Source organism: Ahaetulla prasina, chromosome 13 (genome assembly GCF_028640845.1).
Source record: "Ahaetulla prasina isolate Xishuangbanna chromosome 13, ASM2864084v1, whole genome shotgun sequence".
NCBI classification, from domain to species: domain Eukaryota; kingdom Metazoa; phylum Chordata; class Lepidosauria; order Squamata; family Colubridae; genus Ahaetulla; species Ahaetulla prasina.
In genome coordinates this window covers 15679702-15705673 of record NC_080551.1, presented here as the reverse complement: position 1 = coordinate 15705673, position 25972 = coordinate 15679702, and positions in this window count along the sequence as shown.

Here is a 25972-nt window from a genome sequence, read left to right as displayed (position 1 = left end):
TGTATGAACAGGAACAGGCTTGGTTCCCCTTCAATTTGCCAGTCTTTTCTTCTACTCCATCTCTCCCTTAACGTATCCTTCAAAGCAGGCTGAGGAACTCTGGGAGTTGAAGTCCACAAACCTTAAAGTTACTAAGGTTGGAGACCCCTGCTTCAAAGGTTCTGAATCACAAGCAAAAAAGGAAAAAGAAAAAGAAAAAGGGATGGAGTTGAATTCTAGAAGCAAACTTTTTGCCAATGTTCCATCTTTCTGAGCAAATGGCCATGAATGGTTCTTTCTCACTCCCAAGACATTCCAAGGCAAGTTGGAGGGGCAAGCACAGCTCTGAAAGCATTTATACTATCCTGAAAGATGACGTTTTAATGAATCCAGCCACACTGGACAATCTTCAACGCTCCAAAAGCCACAAATGTTCTAGTTGCCAAAAAGGCTATCATCCATATGTTCTACCCTGGAAACTCTCAAATGCATCTTTCTCTCTAATGTTCATAACGTCATTTCTTATTTCTATTCACTAAGTCTGCATTACTATTAATCTTCTCATCATTCCTATCACCCATCTCCTCCCACTTATGACTGTATAACTGTAACTTTGTTGCTGGTACCCTTAAGATTTATATTGATTGTTTCCTAGTATGATATGATTGCTTATTTGTACCCTATGACTACCATTAAGTGTTGTATCTTATGATTCTTGACGAATGTATCTTCTGTTTTTAGGTACACTGAAAGCATATGCATCAAAGACAAATTCCTTGTGTGTCCAATCACACTTGGCCAAGAAACAATTCTATCTATCTATCTATCTATCTATCTATCTATCTATCTATCTATCTATCTATCTATCTATCTATCTTTCATCTATCTATCTTCTGTCCATTGTCTGTGTCTGTCTGTCTGTCTGTCTATCTATCTATCTATCTTTCTTTCTATCTATCTATCTTCTGTTCATTGTCTGTCTGTCTGTCTGTCTGTCTGTCTACCTACCTACCTACCTACCTACCTATCATCTATCTTAGGAGAGCTTTGCTCTTCATAAAGAGCAACCTCTAGCAGACTGAAGGAAACCTGGAACCTGCGGTGATGATGGTGCATCAAATCTTAGATCTAATTTGTAAGCTCCACCTCAAAATTCCAATACTATTGGTGATTATTTTTCGTTGATTTAACGGTCAACGAAGAAGCTCTGTTTGAAATCTCGGCTCCAGGGACCTGCAGCTGATAACTATCCAATCTTTTGGCTTTCCTTTTTTTGGTGTGCAGGTAGACGGATCTTTCGTGGAAAGAATTGTGTCGTTAGTGCCGTTCATTTTGATGCGGTGAAGAAAGTTGATGTGGGAGCCCTGCAAAACCAGCTGCCTTGTCCAATATGCCGCTTTTCACACAAGATACTAGACTGCAAAAGGAGCCAAGCGTATTTTAGCCCAACGTGCTGTGAAATGCTAGAAAATTGAATGTATTACATCAGGGAGGAAACGTCTTCGGCAGATGGAATTTTAGGGTATTCAGTAATTATGACAACTGCTTAAAGCTTGTTAAACACACACACACACACACACACAGGAAACATAAAAAGGGAGCAGCAGGAGAGTGATAAACAAGATCTGCAGACAAAGTATTTTTTTTAAAAAAAAAACAAGACTTGATAATTTTTTTTTCTTTTTGCAAATTGATTTCAAATGTTTTTAGGGGAACGTTTGGAATTCTTTATCAATTCCCTGGGGAAGAAGTAGTTGCCTAGGTAACAGTGTTACTTTTAATGACAATAAAGGAAGCTTATAAAACTTGCACATTTTCACGGTGGAGAGATGGTTGGCCAAGCCTTCCCTGAAGCTTCCGGAGCAGCAGTTCAATCCTTTGTTCGCCAGCGAGTTGGGTCTCCATTCCTGCCTAACACAGGCTGTAAAACCAAATGCTGTCTAATGTTTGTGCCTCCCCCCCCCCCCCCGCTGTTCCATCTACTACAGTGGTTCTCAACCTTTATAGTGCTGCGACCCCTTTAATACAATTCCCCACAATGTGGCGACCCCCAACCATAAAATTATTTTCGTTTTGAATTAATCGCTCCTGAAGCCGTATTGGCTAGCGATCTGAACTGCTTGCGATTGCCTTGAGGACGGAGGCATTAAAGCAGAGACTCCTCCCCTATTAAGTTTATGGCGCCTGAAGCCAGATTAGGCTAGCAATTGGGAGTGATTGCAGCTGGCTTGAGAGGGAGACATCAGAGCAAAGATTTCTCTCTTTTTTAATTCATCGTGCCTGAAGCCGAATTCGGCTAGCGATTTGAAGAGCCTGCAGCTGGCTTGTGGAGTCAACCATTGGAGCACGATTCTTCGACTCGCAAGTATACTTCCCATATTTCTGATGGTCTTAGGCGACCCCTGGCAAATTGTCATTCGACCCCCAACGGGGTCGCGACCCACAGGTTGAGAACCGCTGATCTACTACAAGAATAACAAATTCCACCTGATTGTTCCAAAAATTGTGGCACTGAGTTTAATGGAGTCTTTTCATATCCACACACTTGCTGGTTAGAGCAGGGTTTTTTTTCCCCGTGGTTCTTTTAATGTTTATTTAATGCTTCGCTTTATTCTATATTTTTGTGATTTATTGTACACGATGCATTACTGTCAGTTTCTCAGCAAACTGAGGTAGCTATGTTCACACAACAGCTAAGCTAAGGCTACCAGACGTGCATAGCTCCGATACCATTGTTGCAGTGGTGAAATTCAAAAATTTTCCTTACCGGTTTTGTGGGTGTGCCCTGCTGGGTGTGGCTTGGTGGTCAAGTGACTGGGAAAACTAACTAACACACTTTACACAAAAATAACACAAAACCTACACAACTGACTCACACACAATGCAAAAGCAGCTGAACTTCACACAAAATGGCCCCTGCAAGCTGGCAGGAACCTCACGGGATCACAGAGAGCTCAAAAACAAACTATCACACTATACACAAAAATACCAGTTCGGGCAATAGGTAGTAAAAATGCTTTAAAAAGTAAAAAATAGTTCCCATGATCGCGTGTCACAGCTGATCATCAGAACCTTTTTTTTATATTTTTTAAAGCATTTTTTACTACTTATTTGCCCGAACTGGTAGTAAAAAAATGGTTTCAAAAAGTTTTTAAAAGTTCTGATGATCAGCGCAATCGTCCAAACTTTTTAAAAAAAACTTTTTAAAGCATTTTTTTTTTTACTATCAGTTTGGGTGAATCAGTAGCATTTTTACTACCAGTTCAGAAGAACCGGTTTGAACCAGTAGCATTTCACCCCTGCATTGTTGGAAGAAATATCCATCTGGTTCAGTTCCAAGCTGGGAGAAAGACACTGGAAACATGGGGGCTGATTGGAAAGATGGTTTAATGATGAAGCAGAACCACATGGGTTCTGGATAGCTTTGCTGGCTGAAGGATTCTGAGAGTTGAAGTCCACAAGTGTTCTGTCCCCCCTCGCCTCCGTCCGAGCGATGGCTTAATTAGCCAACACTATCAGCTCTGACAACAACCTAGTGAGCATCTGCCAAGTGTCTCTGTTATCTCCCTCGATGCCGATGAGTCACCCAGCAACAAACAATTAATTTGAGTCACCCAGGAACAAACAATTAAAAGTACTTCAGCTCTTAGTTAATCAGTTGATTTGCCTGTTACGAAGAGACACAGCAGCTCTTGCTGCCTTTTATATCCTGTGGGGTGTGACTTCATGACTCAGCACTTCCTAGGCCTGCCCCACCCTTGCTTCTGTTGTTCCCTCCTCTCCTGCCTACGAAAGCTAGGGTCCAGCCAGGCCTGATTGCCATCAGCTGGATCTGGAGGCATGGCCTGGGGGGGGAAAGAGTCAGGGGCGAAGGCCTCGTTATCTCTTCCACCTGGCCTGCCTCTGGCTCCTGGAGCTGAGCCAGGGAAGCTAGTGCTCCTGAGGTAAGTCCTGACGGCCCTTTCCCCTCACTTTCCAAGTCACTTTCTGGCAGAAGGCCCGGCTCGGCGGGCACAGACACAACAACAAGTCTTTAAAGTTGCCAAGGTTGGAGACCCTTGCTCTGGAGAAATCTCTTTACCATTCCCCAGAAGTTTCCATCCTTGGTCGGAGAGATTTACGCCTGCATCATTATCAAGATATTTGGGGTTGTATATTTCTCTTGATGAGGTTGTTGAGTTGACTGTCATCTAGGAACTGACGGGGAAGACAGTTGCTTGTCTTGGGTTTCCCTTTTCCCTCTCTCCATCTTTGGGAAGCCTCTCTTCCCCATCTGAAATAGCCCAACAAAGGAGAATATTTATAATATCTTGTGAGTTGTAATTGAAGTGAAGGAAGGCAGGGGGACAACAAAGCACTGGAGAGATGATTGCAGAATGAATATTGGACACCAATAAATGCATCCTGGCCACTTTGCAAATAAAGAAAGAAAGGAACATTGACCTCCAGTTCTTAAGTGCACCTATTTCACAAGCATTTCTCTCCCGCCAGTCATAAGCAGAATGCAATAAGGCAGTGGCGGGATCCTCCCGGTTTAACAACCGGTTCGGTGATCGCGCATTTTGTGTGTGTGTGTGTGCGCATCCGCAGTTTGAAGAAATATTCACTTCCACGTTTCTTCGGAGGAGTAACATGGCTGATTTGGGCGGCAATCTGTTCTACCGCGCGAATCAGCTGAGAAGATAAAGGTAGGAAAATAGCACGGGCGGGCCGGTCTATCTGATTGTCAGGGCGAACCGGTTCACTCCCAGCTGATCGTCGGAGCTACCGGTTTGCTTGAACTGGTCCAAACTGGTAGAATCCCACCCCTGGAATAAGGACTCCTGCTTTGGTTAGAGGGTTGGGCTAGAAGACCTCTCAGGTCCCTCCCAGCCCTGTGATTCTAACCCTAACCGTACAAGGCACTAATTTCTATGAAGTGATTGTCATTATTTCTAAATTTGCATCTATATATTCATGTATGAAAACAACACCTAGCATTTGGGTGAGGCGTTTCTTTATCAGAACAGCCACTTGCATAAACTCCCTAACTTGGAAAAAGGATCTCACTGTTTGTAAGCTGATGTTATAAACAATTCTGTTCGGTTCCTTTTATTGGTATTTCGGTAATGACAAAAAGATCAGATTTCATTTGCAAACTGCCACCAAGAGACCGCAAAGCAATCAAAGTATAACAGTCAATTAATCTCTCTAGATGATGTTTGTGTAGCATTTAACTGGTTTCAGTAAATTACTTCCCTATAGACTGAGTTGTTACATTGATATAAATGTTATTTCAAGCTAAGGCAGTAATTTACTAGTCTGTTAGAACATCAATTTCAAGCCATGAAACTGACCACAGAAAATGAAATGGGAGCTACAGTTATGTGCTTGGTTGATCTAACAATTAACTGATTAAGCTAACCAATCAAACACAGCCTAAAAGCTGTCTTATTTTATTGCATAGTGGATTGTGTTTCTGCTCACTATATTTGTGTGTGTGTATATCAGGATGTTACGATGCTCCTAATTAGTGATGACATTCAAATTTTTCCCCTACTGGTTCTGTGGGCATAGCTTGGTGGTGATGGGTCCTGTGACTGAGTGGGCGTAGCCAACTCAATGTCATTCATGGCCATGCCCACTCAGTCACATGACCCCCCAATAAGCCACGCCCACAGAACCCGGTAGGAAACAATGTGTGTATGAGCACCAGAAGGGCTCATAGTGAATGCTGCGGCAGAGAGAAGCTGAACTTTTCTCCCTCCATTTACAGTGGAGCTGCTGTTCCCTTTATGGTCCTCCACAGCTCCCTCCCTCCCGGGGGTCGAAGTACCTTAAAGGGACAGGCTGCAGCAGTTCCGCTGTGAATGGAGGGAGAAAAGTTCGGATTCACTCTGCTGCAGCATTTAATGTTGAATGGATCGAGTGGTCGGAAGGGGCGAGCAAGCGGCCAGAAGGGGTGAGTGGCTAGTGGGTGAGCGGGCGAGCAAGCAGGCATGGGCTGGGTTCAACTAGGGGTGGCTTTTAGTGGTTCAGCGAACCGATTCAAATCATCCCTCCGGTTTGCCCGAGCCAGTCCGAGCCGGTCAAATTTCACCCCTTCTCCTAATCCTGATTATTTTTCTGGATTTCTTATATGATATCTGTTTTATATATTATCTGGTATAGGGTTTCTTGCCTGAGCAAAGGGTTGGACTAGAAAACCTTCAAGGTCCCTTCCAACTCTGTTATTCTATTCTGTTATTCTGTTGGCTAAAGCTTAGGGTGAGAAACCAGGAGACTGTGAATTCTAGTCCCGCCTTAGGCATGAAAGCTGGTTGGGTGGATTTTAGTCCAATCAATCACCATGAGATGGTGAGTTCTAGTACCGCCATGGGTATGAAAGCTGGTTAGATAACTTTGGGCCAGTCACCAGGAGATAGTGAATTCTTATCCTGCCTTAGGCATGAAAACCAGCTGGGTGACCTTGGAACAGTCACTCACTCTCAGCCCAACTCACAGGGTCATGGTTATGAAGAAAATTGGAGGAAGAAAGAGAATTATGCATGTTCACTGTCTTGAGCTATTTATAAACATAAATAAAGTTGAGATAAAAATGAAATAAATAAAACAAATACATACATACATTTCCCACGCTTTTAAAATGTTTGGAATCCAGGATGTTAAGAGTTGACAGTCAAGAGACAGATGCTTGAAACAATAAACCAGACTGCCAATAATTGTAGTGAATAGGATTTCTAGATCATTTAGGCCTGTGTTCAGAAAGCAGTTGTATGGATTTGAGGTGACAACAGGGGGGAAATGTATTGGTTTGGGCCGGTTCGTCCGAACAGAAAGGAAAAAAAATGCTTTAAAAAGGTGAAAAAAAAAAAGTTCCCACGATCATGGGGCACAGCTGATTGTCGCACAACTGATCGTCAGAACTTTTTTTTTTTTTTTTTTTTAACTTTTTAAGCATTTTTGTACTACCGGTTCTCCGGAAATAAAGTTCTGACGATCAGCTGTGAGACAATCAGTTGTGCTGCGCGATTTATATTCGCTAGAAAGCAGGAAATAATGCTTTCTAGTGAATCTAAATCGCGCAGCACAGCTGTCTCCCCCTGATGTTCTACTTACCTTTGCAGGCTCAGAAAAGGCTTCTTAGCGCCTGCAGTGCACATGCGCGCGAAGCGAACCGGTAGCAGACTTCAGAGCATTTCGCCCCAGGTAACAATATTGCTGTATCATTGTCTTGTTATAGCCTGCTGAGAGATTTTAATAGTTAAAGAGTATATTAAATGAAACACATTCTATAATAAAACCAATTAAAGTATTATAAAATATGGGTGAGGAGGGAAGGTAGAGGGCAGAAAGAGGTCTTCTTGACCCTCCCAGACCATAGTTACATCTTCAACATGTTGCATATTATATGGCTTCTTAAGCTTTAAGAATTAATTAATTGTTCTTAATGACAATTTGTCCTTTCATACTTTGCAAGCACTAACCAGATTAGTGCTGGTCTTTAGAAAAGGTGCAGAATGGTTCCTTATCTTCCTTGTTTTTATAAATAAATAAACAAATAAAAATAATTACTAAAATAATAAATAAATAAATAAATAATAAATAAATAAATAATAACTAAAAAAACTAAATTAAAAAGAACACAAAGACAAATAAACAAGACCTCAAAGGACAAACTCAATGGCCACTGGGGTTTTTTTTTTCTGCCATCAGTTTTCTATGTTTCTATGTCCGTTAAGGGACGTGGTAGCTCAGTGGCTAAGATGCTGAGCTTGTCGATCGAAAAGTCGGCACTTCAGCAGTTCAAATCCCTAATGCTGCATAATGGGGTGAGCTCCCGTTACTTGTCCCAGCTTCGGCCAACCTAGCAGTTCGAAAGCACATAAAAAAATGCAAGTAGAAAAATAGGGACCACCTTTGATGGGAAGGGAACAGCGTTTCGTGCGCCTTTGGCATTGAATCATGCCGGCCACATGACCATGGAGACGTCTTCGGACAGCGCTGGCTCTTCGGCTTAGAAACGGAGATGAACACCACCCCCTAGAGTTGGGAACGACTAGCACATATGTGCGAGGAGAACCTTTACTTTATCTTTATGTCCATTAAGCCTTGTGAATTTGTGCTGGATGATAAAATAACTTGGCCAGGAATTGTGAGTCAAGGCAAGATGGCTTGCTAGGGGAGTCCAAGTGAACCAATGTGTGTTGCTTACTACAGATCTGAAGACGCTTTCTAGTCAGGCATACTTCAGGTCACAAGTAAGGCCAGACTGAGATATGTTATGTTGCAATCTCTAGAATACCCTTTACAGAAATTCTACCCTTTTTCTTGAAGAGTGTAAGCTCGGAAAAGTTGGGAATCTAGAACTTCAGCTGTCCTGAAGCTCACATTGGGCTCTTCTGTATAGTGGTTGATCTAAGGCCATTTTGAGCTCGTTGGAAATGAAGGATCTAAGCCTGAGACCACTGGCTTTTCTCTGGGCTCAGCGAATTCAAGGTCTATTTTGCCTAGATAATGCTGGTGTTTGGTTTAGGAAAATCTTTGCTATTTTAGATCAAGAATTTTCAAGTCAGGGATTCAGGCTTCAGATCTGGGAGTCCTAGTGGACAACCATTTAGATATGAGCCAGCAGGGCTGCATAAACAGAGGGATAGAATCAAGATCACGTGAAGTGTTAATACTACTTTATAATGCCTTGGTAAGGCCACACTTGGAATACTGCATTCAGTTTTGATCGCCATGATGTAAAAAAGATGTGGAGACTCTAGAAAGAGTGCAGAGATAAGCAACCAATATGAAGAACAGTTGCAGGAACTGGGTATATCTAGTTTAATGAAAAGAAGGACTAAGGGAGACATTATAGCAGTGTTCCAATATCTCAGAGGCTGCCACAAAGAAGAGGGAGTCGGGCTGTTCTCCAAAGCCCCTGAGGGCAGAACAAGAAGCAGTGGGTGGAAACTAATCAAGGAGAGAAGCAACCTAGAACTAAGGATAAATTTCCTGACAGTGAGAACAATTAATCAGTGGAACAACTTGCCTCGAGAAGTTGTGAATGCTCCAACACTGGAAGGTTTTAAGAAAATGTTGGATAACCATTTTTCTGAAGTGGTGTAGGGTTTCCTGCCTGGGCAGGGGGTTGGACTAGAAGACCTCCAAGGTCCCTTCCAACTCTGTTGTTGTTGTTGTTGTTGTTATCTGATGCTTTCTCTCATACTTCTGGTACTTTTTCTGTGTCTGAAATCAGGCTAGATTCTGGAATCATGAAAAAAATGGTGCAAATTAAGTGGGGGGAGGAGGAAGACTAAGTATGACATAATTTTCAGGTAGTCTCTGAAGTAATGGTTGCCATGTTCCTAAGCCGAGGGAGCTCTGTGCCAGGAAGAACTTCTAGGTAATTGCTTGTCCAATAGATAGTTAATTAAGACATCTTGGGCTGAAGGTAAAAAAGTCTAGTTTCATATATATTTTTTTCGAGCTGAAAATACTCTCTTTTGTTCTCTGTTCACCTTCACTTGTCCTTTTGGAAGAACTGTTAATTAAATTTAATTTTATTTCCAAACTGTCCTCTTTGTTATTGGCTCATGTTTTGCATTATTGGAATCTACTTTTCTCCAAAGACATTTGTTTAATTGCCCTGCGGGTCTCTGCAGATAATAAGCAGCACAGAGGCCATTTAAAAATAAATCATCCCTCTTTGGGGGTGGGAGGTGATGACAGAAAAAAAGTTGTCAAACCTGGATATAACACTGAAAATTAGATACAGTCGTGGCCAAAATTGTGGAAACCTTTTGGGGAAGGTGTATTTTTGAGGTTTGATGGCTAATAACACCACTCTTTTTTTGGAGTTTCAAGATAATCATATTCCACTGCTGGAATGGCCTGGAAATAGCCCAGACCTTCCCCCAATTGAAAATCTATGGAGACAACTAAAGAAACTGGTTAGTCAGAAGCGACCCAGCAATAAAACCCAGTTAATAGAAGCCATCATTCAATCTTGGTTTCACATGAGAACAGCTGCAGAACTCAAAGACCTGGTTCACTCTGTGGGAAGAGGTTGTAAGGCTGTCATTCATACTAAAGGTTACCCAACTAAGTATTAACTGACACGATGATCATTTTTGTATATCTTGTTTTTTCTACGTGTTTCACTTTTCTTCTTTACACTGTAACTGCTGTTCTAATAGCAAATCCTTCATAAAAGTTATTGCATTACATTCTTGATTAAATTATCTTTCCATTGATATATAATTTTAAGATACTACTCCCTCCCTAAAAAAGTGGTGTTATTAGCTAGTTTTAGAAAATACACTTTTCCCAAAAGTTTCCACAATTTTGGCCACTACTCTATGTGCAATGTTGTTGCTTATGAAAATAGGAAAGATGCGTAAATAGAATAGAATAGAATAGAATTTTTTATTGGCCAAGTGTGATTGGACACACAAGGAATTTGTCTTGGTGCGTATGCTCTCGGTGTACATAAAAGGAAAGATACGTTCATCAAGGTACAACATTTACAACACAAATGATGGTCAATATATCAATATAAATCATAAGGATTGCCAGCAACAAAGTTACAGTCATACAGTCATAAGTGGAAAGAGATTGGTGATGGGAACGATGAGAAGATTAATAGTAGTGCAGATTTAGTAAATAGTTTGACAGTGTTGAGGGAATTATTTGTTTAGCAGAATGATGGCCTTCGGGAAAAAACTGTTCTTGTGTCTAGTTGTTCCGGTGTGCAGTGCTCTGTAGCGTCGTTTTGAGGGTAGGAGTTGAAACAGTTTATGTCCAGGATGTGAGGGATCTGCAAATATTTTCACGGCCCTCTTCTTGATTCGTGCAGTATACAGTTCCTCAATGGAAGGCAGGTTGGTAGCAATTATTTTTTCTGCAGTTCTAATTATCCTCTGAAGTCTGTGTTTTTCTTGTTGGGTTGCAGTTACACTCATACAGTCATAAGTGGTAAGAGATTGGTGATATGCTTATGTTTTCCTACCAAATATAACAGAATAAGTTGGAAGGGAGGTTGGAGGTCTTCTAGTCCACAATTTTGTTCGCCCAGAGAGATAAACCACAAATCATGATTTGTGTTCTGTTCTTGAACCAGCCTTCTGAACCCCAAATAACCAAGACCTATTAGGGCTGAGAACAGTTTGAGAATTCAGCCAACCTAAAAAAAGACTGACCTGGTTGTAAGAATTAGCAGAAGGTCGTTTTTCTATTCTTCTTCTTCTTCTTTTTTAATGCTCTCGGAGTCCTTGCCAAAACCTCACACCTTGGTGCGAACCTGTGGCTGGGTGCAATTGATCGTGGAAGCTAGGCTATTTATTGCCACTTTGATGTACGGTCAAGAGTGGTGGTATAAAATCTGACCTCACTCTATATACTTCCTGGCCATGACTATTGATCAAAGGCTGGTGTTGGGAGCCGCAGCTGTTCAGTTTCGAAAGTGTAACACAATTCCTGTTCACAGCATGTCTTTATGGTAAGGTGTCCCTTTCTTCTTCTTCTTCTTCCTCCTCTATAGCAGCTGGTTATTATTCAGACTTTCACACAGTGGCATGGTTACAAAGTGCTAGCAACGACTTGGGAAAAAGCATCTTTCTATGCACCTTCAGACTTCTTACCATGAAACCCCTTTCCCTGCGTGGGTGATATTATAAAATATGTATGTATTTCGAACGACTAGCCTTGTGCTGCAACCAAAACAATCTGGAACTGAACACACTCAAAACCGTAGAAATGGTGGTAGACTTTAGGAGAAACCCTTCCATACTTCCACCTCTCACAATACTTGACAACACAGTATCAACAGTAGAAACCTTCAAATTTCTGGGTTCTATCATATCGCAAGATCTCAAATGGACAGCTAACATCAAAAACATCATTAAAAAAGGACAACAAAGAATGTTCTTTCTGCACCAACTCAGTAATCTCAAACTGCCCAAGGAGCTGCTGATCTAATTCTACAGAGGAATTATTGAGTCTGTCATTTGCACCTCTATAACTGTCTGGTTCGGTTCTGCAACCCAACAAGAAAAACACAGACTTCAGAGGATAATTAGAACTGCAGAAAAAATAATTGCTACCAACCTGCCTTCCATTGAGGACCTGTATACTGCACGAATCAAGAGGAGGGCCGTGAAAATATTTGCAGATCCCTCGCATCCTGGACATAAACTGTTTCAACTCCTACCCTCAAAATGACGCTATAGAGCACTGCACACCAGAACAACTAGACACAAGAACAGTTTTTTCCCGAAGGCCATCACTCTGCTAAACAAATAATTCCCTCAACACTGTCAGACTATTTACTGAATCTGCACTACTATTAATCGTTTCATAGTTCCCATCACCAATCTCTTTCCACTTATGACTGTATGACTATAACTTGTTGCTGGCAATCCTTATGATTTATATTGATATATTGACCATCAATTGTGTTGTAAATGTTGTACCTTGATGAACGTATCTTTTCTTTTATGTACACTGAGAGCATATGCACCAAGACAAATTCCTTGTGTGTCCAATCACACTTGGCCAATAAAAATTCTATTCTATTCTATTCTATTCTATTCTATTCTATTCTATTCTATTCTATTCTATTCTATTCTATTCTATTCTATTCTATTCTATGTATCTGTATCTGATACAGATACAGATTAACAGAGTTGGCAGGGACCTTGCAGGTCATCTAGTCCAACCCCCCCCTCGCCCAAGTAGGAGCCCCTACGCCATTTTTGACAGATGGCAGTCCAGAGTCTTCTTGAAAGCCTCCAGTGATGAAGCTCCCACAACTTCTGCTCCATGGGTTGATTGTTCTCACTGTTAGAAAATTTCTCCTTATTTCCAGGTTGAATCTCTCTCCTTGGCCAGTTTCCATCCATTATTCCTTGTCTGGCCTTACGGGTGCTTTGGATAATAGCTTGACCCCTTCCTCTCTGTGGCAGCCCCTCAAATATTGGAAGACTGCTATACTGTCTCCTCACCCGCCCAGTCCTTCTCTTCACTAGACTAGATAGATAGATAGAATTTTTTATTGGCCAAGTGTGATTGGACACACAAGGAATTTGTCTTGGTGCATATGCTCTCAGTGTACATAAAAGAAAAGATACGTTCATCAAGGTACAACATTTACAACATAATTGATGATCAATATATCAATATAAATCATAAGGATTGCTAGCAACAAGTTATAGTCATACAGTCATAAGTGGAAAGAGATTGGTGATGGGAACTATGAAACGATTAATAGTAGTGCAGATTCAGTAAATAGTCTGACAGTGTTGAGGGAATTATTTGTTTAGCAGAGTGATGGCCTTCGGGAAAAAACTGTTCTTGTGTCTAGTTGTTCTGGTGTGCAGTGCTCTATAGCGTCGTTTTGAGGGTAGGAGTTGAAACAGTTTATGTCCAGGATGCGAGGGATCTGCAATAGACTATATATATATATATATATATAGACTAGCCATGCCCAGTTCCTATAACCGTTCATCATATGTTTTAGCAAGCCATTAGTATTTAAAAATAAGAGCAAACCCCACTCCCTATTAGCACTGATGAGGTTACAAAATTTGGTAATGAAACGTCTGCAAGAAAACCACCAAGCTCAGAGAGCACCAAGGACCCGACAGTTCAACACTGAGCTAAAAAATATTTTTGATTAATGACATTTTTAGCTACGGCATCACTTCCAAAATAACAGCACCATTGCAACAAAATCCATGCGATCCTTTGTTGATTTAATTTTCTTTCCCCAAGGAATTTTAAGGCAGCCCTCGACTTACGACCACCAAATGTCTGCTGCTAAGCAAGTATTGTTCAGTGAACGGTGTCCCTTTTTACGAACTTTCTTGCCACGTTTGTTAAAGGAATAACTGAAGTTTTTAAGTTGGGAATATGGTCGTTAAGTGAATTAGGTTTTCCCATTGACTTTGCTTGTCAGAAGGTCTCAAAAGGAGATCGCATAACCCTGGGACCCTGCAACCGTCATAAGTATGAGTCAGTTTCCAAGCGTCTGAATTTTGATCACGTGACCATGGGGGATGTCACAATGGTTGTAAGCGTGAAAAACGGTCGTATATTATTTTTTTCAGTGCCGTTGTAGCACTAGCACTAGCATTTAGACTTATACACCGCTTCACAGTCCTTTACAGCCCTCTCTAAACTGTTTACAGAGTCAGCCTATTGCCCCAACAATCTGGCTCCTCATTTTACCGACCTTGGAAGGATGGAAGGCTGAGTCAACCTTCAGCCTGGTGATAATCAAACTGCTGGCAGTCGGCAGAGTTAGCCTGCCATAGCAATAGCACTTAGACTTATGTACTGCTTCACAGTCCTTTACAGTCCTCTTTAAGCTGTTTACAGAGTCAGCCTATTTCCCCCAACAATCTGGCTCCTCATTTTACCGACCTTGGAAGGATGGAAGGCTGAGTCAACCTTCAGCCTGGTGAGAATCGAACTGCTGGCAGTCGGCAGAGTTAGCCTGCCATAGCAATAGCACTTAGCACTTAGACTTATGTACCGCTTCACAGTCCTTTACAGCCCTCTCTAAGCGGTTTACAGAGTCAGCCTCTTGCCCTCAACAATCTGGGTCCTCATTTTACCCACCTCGGAAGGATGGAAGGCTGAGTCAACCTTGAGCCTGGTGAGATTCGAACTGCCAAATTGCAGGCAGCCGGCAGTCAACCGAAGTAGCCTGCAGTACTGCACTCTAACCGCTGCGCCACCTGAGCTCTTGTAACTTCAAGCAGTCACTAAATGAACTGCTGTAAATTGAGGGTTACCAAATGGTTTTCTATTTTGTTCGGAATAGATAAATATTTAGCTTGCCTTATCAAAGACAGGAGCTCGACTGGATTTAATCAGCTCAGGGCTTGTATCAACGTAGCTATGGCCACTGAGAAATAATCCTATATATCATTGCAAGGAACAAGTGAGGACAATTATGAGGCCAGGCGAGGCTAAATTAATAACCAACTCAGTGGGACCGGCACATTTTTCTTCTTCAGTCATATTTAAAATATTAAAAACTGTTCCGTCATCGAAACGGTGTTTCCAATTATTCTGGCAGCCGATTTTAATAAAAATCACATCAATTATGAATTACCCAATTAATATTTAATTATTATTTCATGAACTATTTATCAATACTTATGAACAGTTATTAATTGCAAAGAGAGACCCGCAAGAAAATATATGTGTCTAGAAAGGGCCATTCACAGCGTGCTGGCTAGGATCCATCATCCCGTCACATTTTTGGATTCTGGGAATTTAAGAATGGAATGAAAAAATTCTGAAACACCGAAAAAACAAGGAGATTCGACTTGTCGCAGTGAGGCACCTTATAAGGTGAAGGTAAAGATTCCCCTCGCACATATGTGCTAGTCGTTCCCGACTCTAGGGGGGCGGTGCTCATCTCTGTTTCAAAGCTGAAGAGCCAGTGCTGTCCGAAGACGTCTCCGTGGTCATGTGGCCGGCATGATTCAACGCCAAAGGCGCACAGAATGCTGTTCCCTTCCCACCAAAGGTGGTTCCTATTTTTTCTACTTGCATTTTTTATGTGCTTTCAAACTGCTAGGTTGGCTGAAGCTGGGACAAGTAACGGGAGCTCACCCCATTACATGGCGGCACTAGGGATTCAAACCATTGAACTGCCGACCTTTCCATCGACAAGCTCAGCGTCTTAGCCCCTGAGCCACTGCATCCCTTGAGGCACCTTATAGTGTACTATTATTTCTCTGCCTCTGCCCTGTAACACTGATGCTTGCAAGTAGACTCAAGGGAATATCTTTGTGCACCTCTTAAGACAGAATATAGAATATTCTCCTATAGAATATAGAAAGAATACAGAATATTCTTTATTGGCCAATTGGGATTGGACACACAAGGAATTTGTCTCCGGTGCATAAGCTCTTAGTATACGTGCAAACAACGAAGTGATAAATCATAAGGTACAATCATAAATCATAAGATACAAACAACAAAACAATAAATCATAAGATGCAATCAGAAATCATAAGATACAAAACAACAAAGCGATAAATATGAAATATTAAGAGAAGGAGAAGGTAATAGGAAAGACGAGAAGGATAATAGATAACAGGTAGTCCTCAACCTATGACCACAATGGAGTCCAGAATTTATGTTGCTAAGCGAGAAATTTGTTTAAGTGAGTTTTTGCCTCATTTTATAACACTTAACATTTGTTAAGTGAATCGCTGAGGTTGTTAAACGAGTAACCCGGTTGTTTAGTGAATCTGGCTTTTCTGTTGACTTTGTCGGAAGGTCGCAAAAGGGGATCACGTGACCCTGGGACACTGCAACCGTCGTAACTGCGAGTCAGTTGTCATGCACTTGAATGAAATCACATGACCATGGGGATGTTGCAACGGTCGTAAATGTGAAAAATGGTCATAAGTCACTTTTTTAAGTGTCCCTGTGACTTTGAATGCTCACTAAACGAACTGTTCTAAGTCGAAGTCTAGCTGTACCACTAAGAGAAACTACATTGTTGTGGCTGTCACTCAAGGGAGCTCCCTTGTTTAGTGTCAGTTGGAAAGAATACAACATCTTTTCTTTGGGGGGGGGGCTGTTACTAATATACTCCTTTTTGAAGTGGTGCAGTGGCCTAGAGGTGGAGTTCTCACCTCACAATCAGGAGGCTTGTGAGTTCGATCCTAGGTAGAGGCAGATATTTCTCTCTCTGGGCACAATGAAAATACGGTATAATCTGCAGAACAAAACTCCGCATTGGCGACAGGAAGGGCATCTGGCCAGTAAACACTCTGTTAGCTCCATTCAGTTGCCCAGACTCCACCCCGCAAGGGATTATGGGGTCGTTAACTTTGTAACTTTGTTGCTTGTATCCTTACGATTTATACTGATATTGTTTCCTGATTGCTTTATTTATTTATTTATTTATTTATTTTATTTGATTTTTATACCGCCCTTCTCCCGAAGGACTCAGGGCGGTGTACAGGCATAATAAAACCAACAATACAATATACAAATTTAAAATACGATTTAAAAAAACTTATTTTAAATTAGCCCAATGATTAAAATTTACCATACTAAAAAACCCCGTTTAAAATTAATAAATTTAAACAATAAAATCCCATTTTAAGCCAGCCCCGTGCGGATAAAAAGATGAGTCTTGAGTTCGCGACGAAATGTCCGAAGGTCGGGTATTTGGCGTAAACCCAGGGGAAACTCGTTCCAGAGTGTGGGAGCCCCCACAGAGAAGGCCTTTCCCCTGGGGGCCGCCAGCCGACATTGTTTGGTGGACGGCACCCTGAGAAGTCCCTCTCTATGGGAGCGTACGGGTCGGTGGGAGGCATGTGGTAACAGCAGGCGGTCCCGTAAGTACCCAGGTCCTAAGCCATGGAGCGATTTAAAGGTCATAACCAACACCTTAAAGTGCACCCGGAAGGCCACAGGCAGCCAGTGCAGTCTGCGCAGGAGCGGTGTTACATGGGAGCTACGCGTAGCTCCCTCTATAACCCAGAATGCAGCTGCATTCTGGACTAACTGAAGCCTCCGAGCGCACTTCAAGGGGAGCCCCATGTAGAGAGCATTACAGTAATCCAAGCGAGAGGTAACGAGCGCATGAGTGACTGTGCATAAGGCATCCCGATCAAGGAAGGGGCGCAACTGCCGAACCAGGCGAACCTGGTGGAAGGCCCTCCTGGAGACGGACGTCAATGCTTATTTGTACCCTGTGACTATCATTAAGTGTTGTATCATTAAGTGCTAAATTTGTACCCTATGACTTATCATTAAGTGTTGTAAGTGTTGTACCTTGATGAAGGTATATTTTCTTTTATGTACACTGAGAGCATATGCACCAAAGACAAATTCCTTGTGTGTCCAATCACACTTGGCCAATAAAGAATTCTATTCTATTCATAAACGAAGATGATAACTAATATACTCCTTTTTAAAAAGAAGGTGAGATACTAATCGCCTTAATTCTTCCCTTTCACTTGGGTTATACACAATAACTTGCCAGGTGGAAATGTTGGATGATGGCAGCCTATCTTTAGAGAGATAGAAGACAGGTCCTGAGCTGTAGACCTCTTTCCTCCAACATTTTTTACCTTTTACTTGCCCGAGGCAGGTTCTTCCTTCTGCTTCAATTAGGGCAGGCCCTGATCTGAGGAAATTGGGACTTCTGAACGCTTCTGAATTATTTATCTTTCAGATTGGAAACAGATCTCTTCCCTACAGGGTTGTGCAGTCTTGTTTATAGGGCCTGGTTGGTGTTGAAGTTGACCGCATCACTACTTGGTCCTTAACACTGCCAGCTGTGGTAACTGATATCATCTACTGACCTATATTCCAGTCTCTCTCTCTCTCTCCCCCTCCCTCCCTCCCTCCCTCCCTCCCTCCCTCTTTCTTTCCTTCCTGAGCACCAAATGGCCCAATTTAAGGAAATAAATTAGGCATCTGTTAGAATCAGCCATGTCTAAATTAGCTTCCACATCGATTGAATGACTCATTCTTTTTTTTTTTATTGAAAAAGTTTTAAAAAAAACAAAGACATTTTTGCCCCTTTTTCCCCCCTCCCTCCCAAAAAACCCCTCCTCCCTTCCCCCCTCCCCGGCTTCCCGGGTCAATCACAAGGTATTGTTATACATAAACCAAACATAAAATAAAATTTTCCCTTCCAATCCAATTAACCTCATCCAAAGCTTTTCATCTCCCAACCCCCTCCCCATTAAATAAAATAACTTTCTAATTATTCAATGACTCATTCTTCTTTCTAAACTCCCTCAGTCTATTCTCTCCTACTTTCCTGAAGGCTGAATTGTGTGTGTTTGTGTTAAAAGACCGGCCTCCCTGTTACAATGGGAGGGGGCAGGGCATTGTGTTAAAAAAAAAATCAAACTGGAAATTGCTTTGCACATTTTTTGCTTTGTTAGTGAAGCTTGCTTTGCCTGCCCCTATCGGCTGCCATCTGTCTAGTGAGTGATTGACAAACCGGTCATGTCAGAGCAAGGAAATGGGGAGGGGAACATCCTGAGAAAGTTCCCATCTGGTCAACTTGCCTTGGTCTGACTTTTGTTTGCTTCAACCAAGGCCAGGGGCATGGGGTAAAACACTGGGCAGTGAGATTCAGATGATTTCATTTGAGGAAGAGCTGAAACATAGCAATAGCACTTAGCAGTAGCACTTAGACTTATATACCGCTTCACAGTGCTTTACAGCCCTTTCTAAGCGGTTTATTGCCCCCCAACAATCTGGGTCCTCATTTTGCCCACCTTGAAAGGATGGAAGGCTAAATCAACCTTGAGACATTCAGGATTGAACTACTGGCAGTTGGCAGAGAAATCCTAGAAATACGAAGCTGTAAGCATTAGTAACATTTCGATGAGGTGTCACTCATCATCTTCAGGCTGGTGCTTTCGGCTTTGAGCTTCTGTGGGCAAAGCGTGGTCGGAGCTGCCGTCTCTTTATAAATACTGCTGGAGAGGTGGGGAGTGTTGCTGTGAGCGGGTTGGTTGGCTGTGTGGTTTCATCTTGATTGACCACACAGCCAACCAACCTGCTCACAGCAACACTCCCCACCTCCCCAGCAGTATTTATAGAGAGACGGAAGCTCCGACCACGCTTTGCCCACAGAAGCTCGAAGCCAAAAGCACCAGCCTGAAGATAATGAGTGACACCTCATTGAAACGTTGCCAAGATACCCTCAACCTTACATGGGAAAAGACCCGAATATGCCAAGACCTACATACCTATACCTGTGAAAACCTACGAATATATATATATATGTAGGTCTTTGGTTGTTCGGGTTTTCTCCCATGTAAAATTGGAAGTGTCTTGGTGACGTTTCGACGAAGTCTCATTCGTCATCTTCAGGCTTCAGCTTCATGCTTCTGGGAGCAGCACGAAGCTGAAGCCTGAAGATGACGAATGAGACTCGTCAAACGCCGCCAAGACACTTCCAATTTTACACGGAGAAAACCCGAACAACCAAAGACCTACATACAAACACCCGTGAAAACCTCTGAAAACATATATATATATATAATTATATATATATATATATATATATATATATATATATATATATATATATATATATATATATATATATATATATATATATATATATATAAATCAGATGAGCTGTTAACGAACTATTAAAGTTACAGATGGAGAATAATGTTTGCAAAATGCTCAGAGAGGTTGGACATGTCCCAGCATAGTGTATATTATTACAAAGCGATAAAAATCAAAGCAACAGGAAGTGTTTATGACTATAAAGATAATACTGTGAAGAATACTGCTAAATTTTGCCACATCTAAAATGAACTTTTATTTTTAAGGGGCCTTCTTGCCTTCATGCTCAGTTCAGCAGGCTGAAGAAATGAGAGTCACAATTTGGTTTGTGCAAAATAGCAGCAGTTGAAGGGATTGTCCTGATATGAAAGGAATAGCATCCAATTGTGATTTAACTGAATTGCAACCTTACCAAAGTTTAGAAATGAGAGAAGAAGCATCATTAATGAATCTGATAATATCAAACATAGAGGAAAAGATGAATGAAGACATTGCAGTCAGAGTAGAGTGGATGGTCATATACAACACACACATTTTTAGACTATCCAGTTTAGCGGATGCATTATCATGTCTCGGTATGAATCTAGTTAGGTTTAACATAAAACAGACCACTGGGTCAGAATCTCAGTACGTGCAGACAATTTATTCATATTTGAAAAAAAATATGAATATCTCCTCCCTCTCGTTTGGGATGTGCTCATATGAATGCAAACCCAGGTAACAGTTCTTGCTTGAAAGGAAGCAGACTGGCCACACAATCTGCACGCTGCAGAGACCAAATTTCATATCTAATCCACGTCCAGTTTGTTTGTTTTTTTAATTGGGCAAAAGAAGCAACCACAAGTATGCAAGCTTTTAGCCACAAAATGAAAATAAAATAAGCAGGTGATTAAAAACCACAACTTTCTATAGCTGTTCAAGGAGGGAGGGAGGGAGGGAGAGGAAGAGGGAGAGGGAGAGAGAGAGAGAGAGGGAGAGAGGGAGAGGGAGAGGGAGAGGGAGAGGGGGAGAATAAAGAGGAGGAGTGGGGAGGGAGGGAGGGAGAGGAAAAAGAAAGGGGGAGGGGGAGAAAGGGAGTGGGGAGGGAGGGAGGGAGAGAGAAGGAGGGAAGGAGAGAGAGGGAAGGAAAGAGGGAAAGAAGGAGAGAGAGAGGGAGGGAGGGAGAAAAGAAGAAAGGGAGAGGGAGGGAGGGAGAGATGAAGTTATTCCTTACCTTTTTGGGGGTGGAGATTAGATGCTACCAGTTCCAGCCCCTCCATTTGTGATCAGCTGGTGTGTGTCTTCATTTTCTGCTGTCTGTATGGACCGGAGATACAGATGCTGGACCACTTTCCAATGTTCTGAAAAAGTAGTTATTTATCCTTCCTTGCACCAAACGCTAAGATGCCAAATTGGGGGGAATATCTATATTTAACCTCCTCCTTTGATTGCCAAGTCTTTTCAGATGCACCCATCCTCCTGCTCTCTCTCTCTCTCTCTCTCTCTCTCCCCCTCTCTCCTCTTCCCCTTATTCTTCATTGCTTAGCAACCATCAAAGATGAACTGGCTTAAGTCAAGCGTGGCTGCAGAGATGACGCTCAACTTTTTGCCGGCTGTGTGAATCCCATTCAAGCTTTTCTTCAGTGGGGTTGAAGATCTTCCTGTCCCCTTCCACTCTCTTTAAGGGGATGCTTTCTCTTTGAAGCACCACAGCATGTTAGAAAGGGTTGCTGGTGGCGATACAGAGAGACAATAGAACTGGGTGCTATGGTTCCTACTGAAATGAAATCAGTACGAGGTTGGACAATACCCAGATCCCATAGCTAGATTACTAGTCAAGCAAAGAACCCAGTGCTCTCTCTGATTGCCTTCATTAACTCCAGGAATTTTTCCTTGAAATTTCTACGAAGAATCAATTCTTTGCATGAAATACTGATGGAGAAAGAGATTGACTGAAACCTTCCAGAGTTGGTTGAAAGATGGGCAGCTATATAAATGTTTTAAATCCATCAATCAATCAGTCGCTCAATCAATTATAAGCAACCTTGTCTAGCAATGGATTTCCTGTTTTTCCAAAAAAAAAATAAAAAATCGCAGAAGTTTAGAAATGCATAATTGCAAGTTGGAGGGTCATAAACTATGGCTTGAAGCAGTTTAGAATTACAACTGCTCCTTACTTCCCATGATTTTATGATGGTATTTTATGATGTCATTTTATCTGCTTCAGAGTAGTTGCCGTGTCATAATCAGAATATCAACTAAAGCTATTTAATGATGCGTTATTCAATAATAGCTCTGATGTCCTTAAATAGTATTATTCCTCAAGGAAGCCACATAACCTCCTCCTTATTTCATCCTTCGAACAATCTGGGGAGTAAGGTTAGACTGAGAAAAGGAAAGGGCTTTACACATTGCGCTAAATTATATCTCGTGCATTTGGTTGTGGTTTAACGACTTCGATAAATCCAGATGTGGTGTTTTGTAAACAGTTGTGTAGTATGAGAGTCAAGCCCAACTCATTAGCAAATAGTTGATCAGAGATTATTTTGAAGTTAGCCTGCCATTTGAATCTAAACTATTCTTATTAAATTTTAAGAAACCATTTATCATAGAACATAGAATCATGGGGCTGGAAGGGATCTCGTAGTCTCAAGGCAGGAGATCTTATACCGTCCCAGTCAAATGGTTGTCCAATCTATTTTTGAAAACCTGCATTGATGGAGCACCCACAATTCCAGGAAGCAAGTTGTTCCTCTGGTTAATTGTTCTCACTGTCAGGGAATTTCTCATTAGTTCTAGGTTGCATCTCTCTTTAATGGTCTTCCACCCATTGCTTCTTGTCTGTACTCTGGTGCTTTGAAGAATAAGTCAATCCCTTTTTCTCTGTGATAGCCCTTCAAGTACTGGAAGACAGTTAAGATGTCCTCTCCATCTCCCCCAACCCTTCTCTTCAACAGGCTAGACATGTCGTATTTTCGGGAAAACACGGTAGCTCCTTCAACCATTCATCATATGCTTTAGATCCCAGACCCTTTCAAATATCCTTATATCCATATCCTTTCAAAGTACACTGATTTAGTCTTATTTATTTGTTTGTCAAACATGTATAAGAATAGAATAGAATAGAATAGAATTTTTTATTGGCCAAGTGTGATTGGACACACAAGGAATTTGTCTTGGTGCATATGCTCTCAGTGTACATAAAAGAAAAGATGCGTTCATCAAGGTACAACATTTACAACACAGTTGATGATCAATATATCAATATAAATCATAAGGATTGCCAGCAACAAGTTATAGTCATACAGTCATAAGTGGAAAGAGATTGGCGATGGGAACTATGAAACGATTAATAGTAGTGCAGATTCACTAAATAAGGTAACAAGTATAAGCATGAACATAAACATGAACAAAGGAAGTAAATACAGATAAATGGAGATAGTAAGACAGGGACGGTAGGCATGCTGGTGTGCTTATGTGGACCACTTAAGAATGGGGTGAGGTCCACGATAGACAGTTTGAGGTTGAAGCTGTGAGGGTTTGAGGCTATAACAACGGAGTCGGGTAGAGCATTCCAGCCGTTGACCACTCTGTTGCTGAAGTCGTATTTTGGAGCGGTTTTGAGTTTGTATCGATTGTTTGCCCGTGTATTATTGAGGTTGAAGCTGAAGTAGTCGTTGACAGGCAGGATGTTATAGCAGACAATTTTGTGAATTATGCTTAGATCAGACTGCAGGCGGCGTGGTTCCAGGTTGTCCAAGCCCAAAATTTCAAGCCTGGTGGCATAAGGGATTCTATTGTGAGTAGAGGAGTGGAATACTTTTCTCGAGAAAAACCTCTGGACCTGCTTACTCGTGTTAATGTCCGATATACAGTGTGGGTTCCAGGTGGATGAGCTGTATTCGAGAATTGGTCTGGCAAAGGTTTTATCCATGATAACTGCTGTAGGAATATTATATGCGTCTTACTGGAAAAGTGGTTTGATCCCTAAAGTGAAAAAATGGCTAACCAAATTTCAGGATATGCTTGGATGTCTAGAATAATTACAGACCTAGAAAATAAATCTGAGACAGATTTCAACTCAACGGGGAACAATTTTTCAACAATAATTTAATACATGGTTTGTTGCCACATTACATCCAAAATGTGCAAATTATCTATGAATAGACTTTCTGTTCAATTTTACGAGATACTTAAATTTTTATTTATTTATTTATTGTTTATATTTATATACCGCCCTATCTCCCAAAGGACTCAGGGCGGTTTACAGGCATTTAAAAAACAAAAAATACAATAAATACAATTCTAAAAACAATTAAAAAACTTATTCAAGAGCCTTAATTAAAAATATAAAAATTAAAACCCAAGATAAAACCCACAAACTAAAATCTAACTCAGTCAAAATCTAACTCAAATAGATTTGATTTAGTAACTGAATTTATTAAAATGTATAATATTATTTAATGTATGGTTCTTGATATTCACGTTTAACAGGGATTCTTAATCTTTGAGCAGTGTAAGGATATACTATATATTTAATTATTGACAACGTATGAGTAACATTTTACAAAGCTATGAATCTCCATTTTTTTTTTCATATTCTCTCTCTTTTCTTTCAAGTGTTCATTGAAAAACAAGAGGAAGTCAGAATATTGTTTACATTTCCATTTTAATGAGCACTTTCTGACAATTTCCATAAAATCATCACCACCATCATCATCATCGGGTTGTTGGCAGTAACCCGTATCAACCATTAGCACCAGTCAATGATATTTGTGACGCACTTTTAAGTTTAGTTTTAGTTTTTAGTTTTATTTAGATTTTTATACCGCCCTTCTCCCGAAGGACTCAGGGCCGTGTACAGCCAAGTAATAAAACCATACAATATACACATTAAAACAAAAAACTTAAAACCAAGCATAATTATATAAATGGCCGAAATTTAAAACAATCAATTTTAAAACCCTAAAATTCATACATAGCCCCAATAAAATTTAATAAAACTTTTAAGCCAGTCCCGCTTGAATAAATAAATGGGTTTTCAGCTCACGGCGAAAGGTCCGAAGATCAGGCAATTGGTGTAAACCAGGGGGAAGTTCGTTCCAAAGAGTAGGAGCTCCAACAGAGAAGGCCCTACCCCTGGGGGCCGCCAGCCGACATTGTTTGGCGGACGGCACCCTGAGTAGACCCTGAGTACATTTACCCTGAGTAAATGTTCAATTGACTGAATTTCATGTTTAATGAATAAAGTAAATAATAATAACAACAACCACAACCACAACAACAGTAACAGAGTTGGAAGGGAACTTGGAGGTCATCTAGTCCAACCCCCTGCTCAGGCAGGAGACATACACTAGGGATTCGAACTGTCGAACTGCCAACCTTTCTGATCGACAAGCTCAGCGTCTTTCTTTTTCTTCCTTTTTTTTAAACAGCCGCAGTGATTCACTTAACAACGGTGGCTAGAAAGGTCATAAAAGGGAACAAAGTCCACTCAGCAAATGTCTTACTTAGCAATAGAGATTTTGGGCTCAGTTGGGGTCGTAAGTCAAGGACTACCTTTTAAATGTATGCGTTATCTGAATCTCCCATCAGTTACTGCTGAGACACGGTTTACGGCTTTTTGAATGAGACCCATTAGCTGGATTATCCTAAACTAGAGGTGGGCAACCATTTTGGGCAAAGCCGAGGGTCTCTTTCGCATCTAGGCATGATTAAATTTGAGGTAGATCCTTTCTTCTTGAACTGTCTTGGAGCTTATTTTGCACTTCATGGACAAAAGAAAAATATCTGAGGCTTGCAAAACAGAGACATGGGTGGGGGCAATGGTGGGTTGCTACCGATTCACCCTGGTTTGGGCAAACTGGTAGTGGCAGCAGGAGGCTCTGCCCATCCGCCTATGCGCAGAAGTGTCGCCCAAGCACGTGAGAGCCCACGAGCGAACCAGTAGCGACGGGTTTTGAAACCC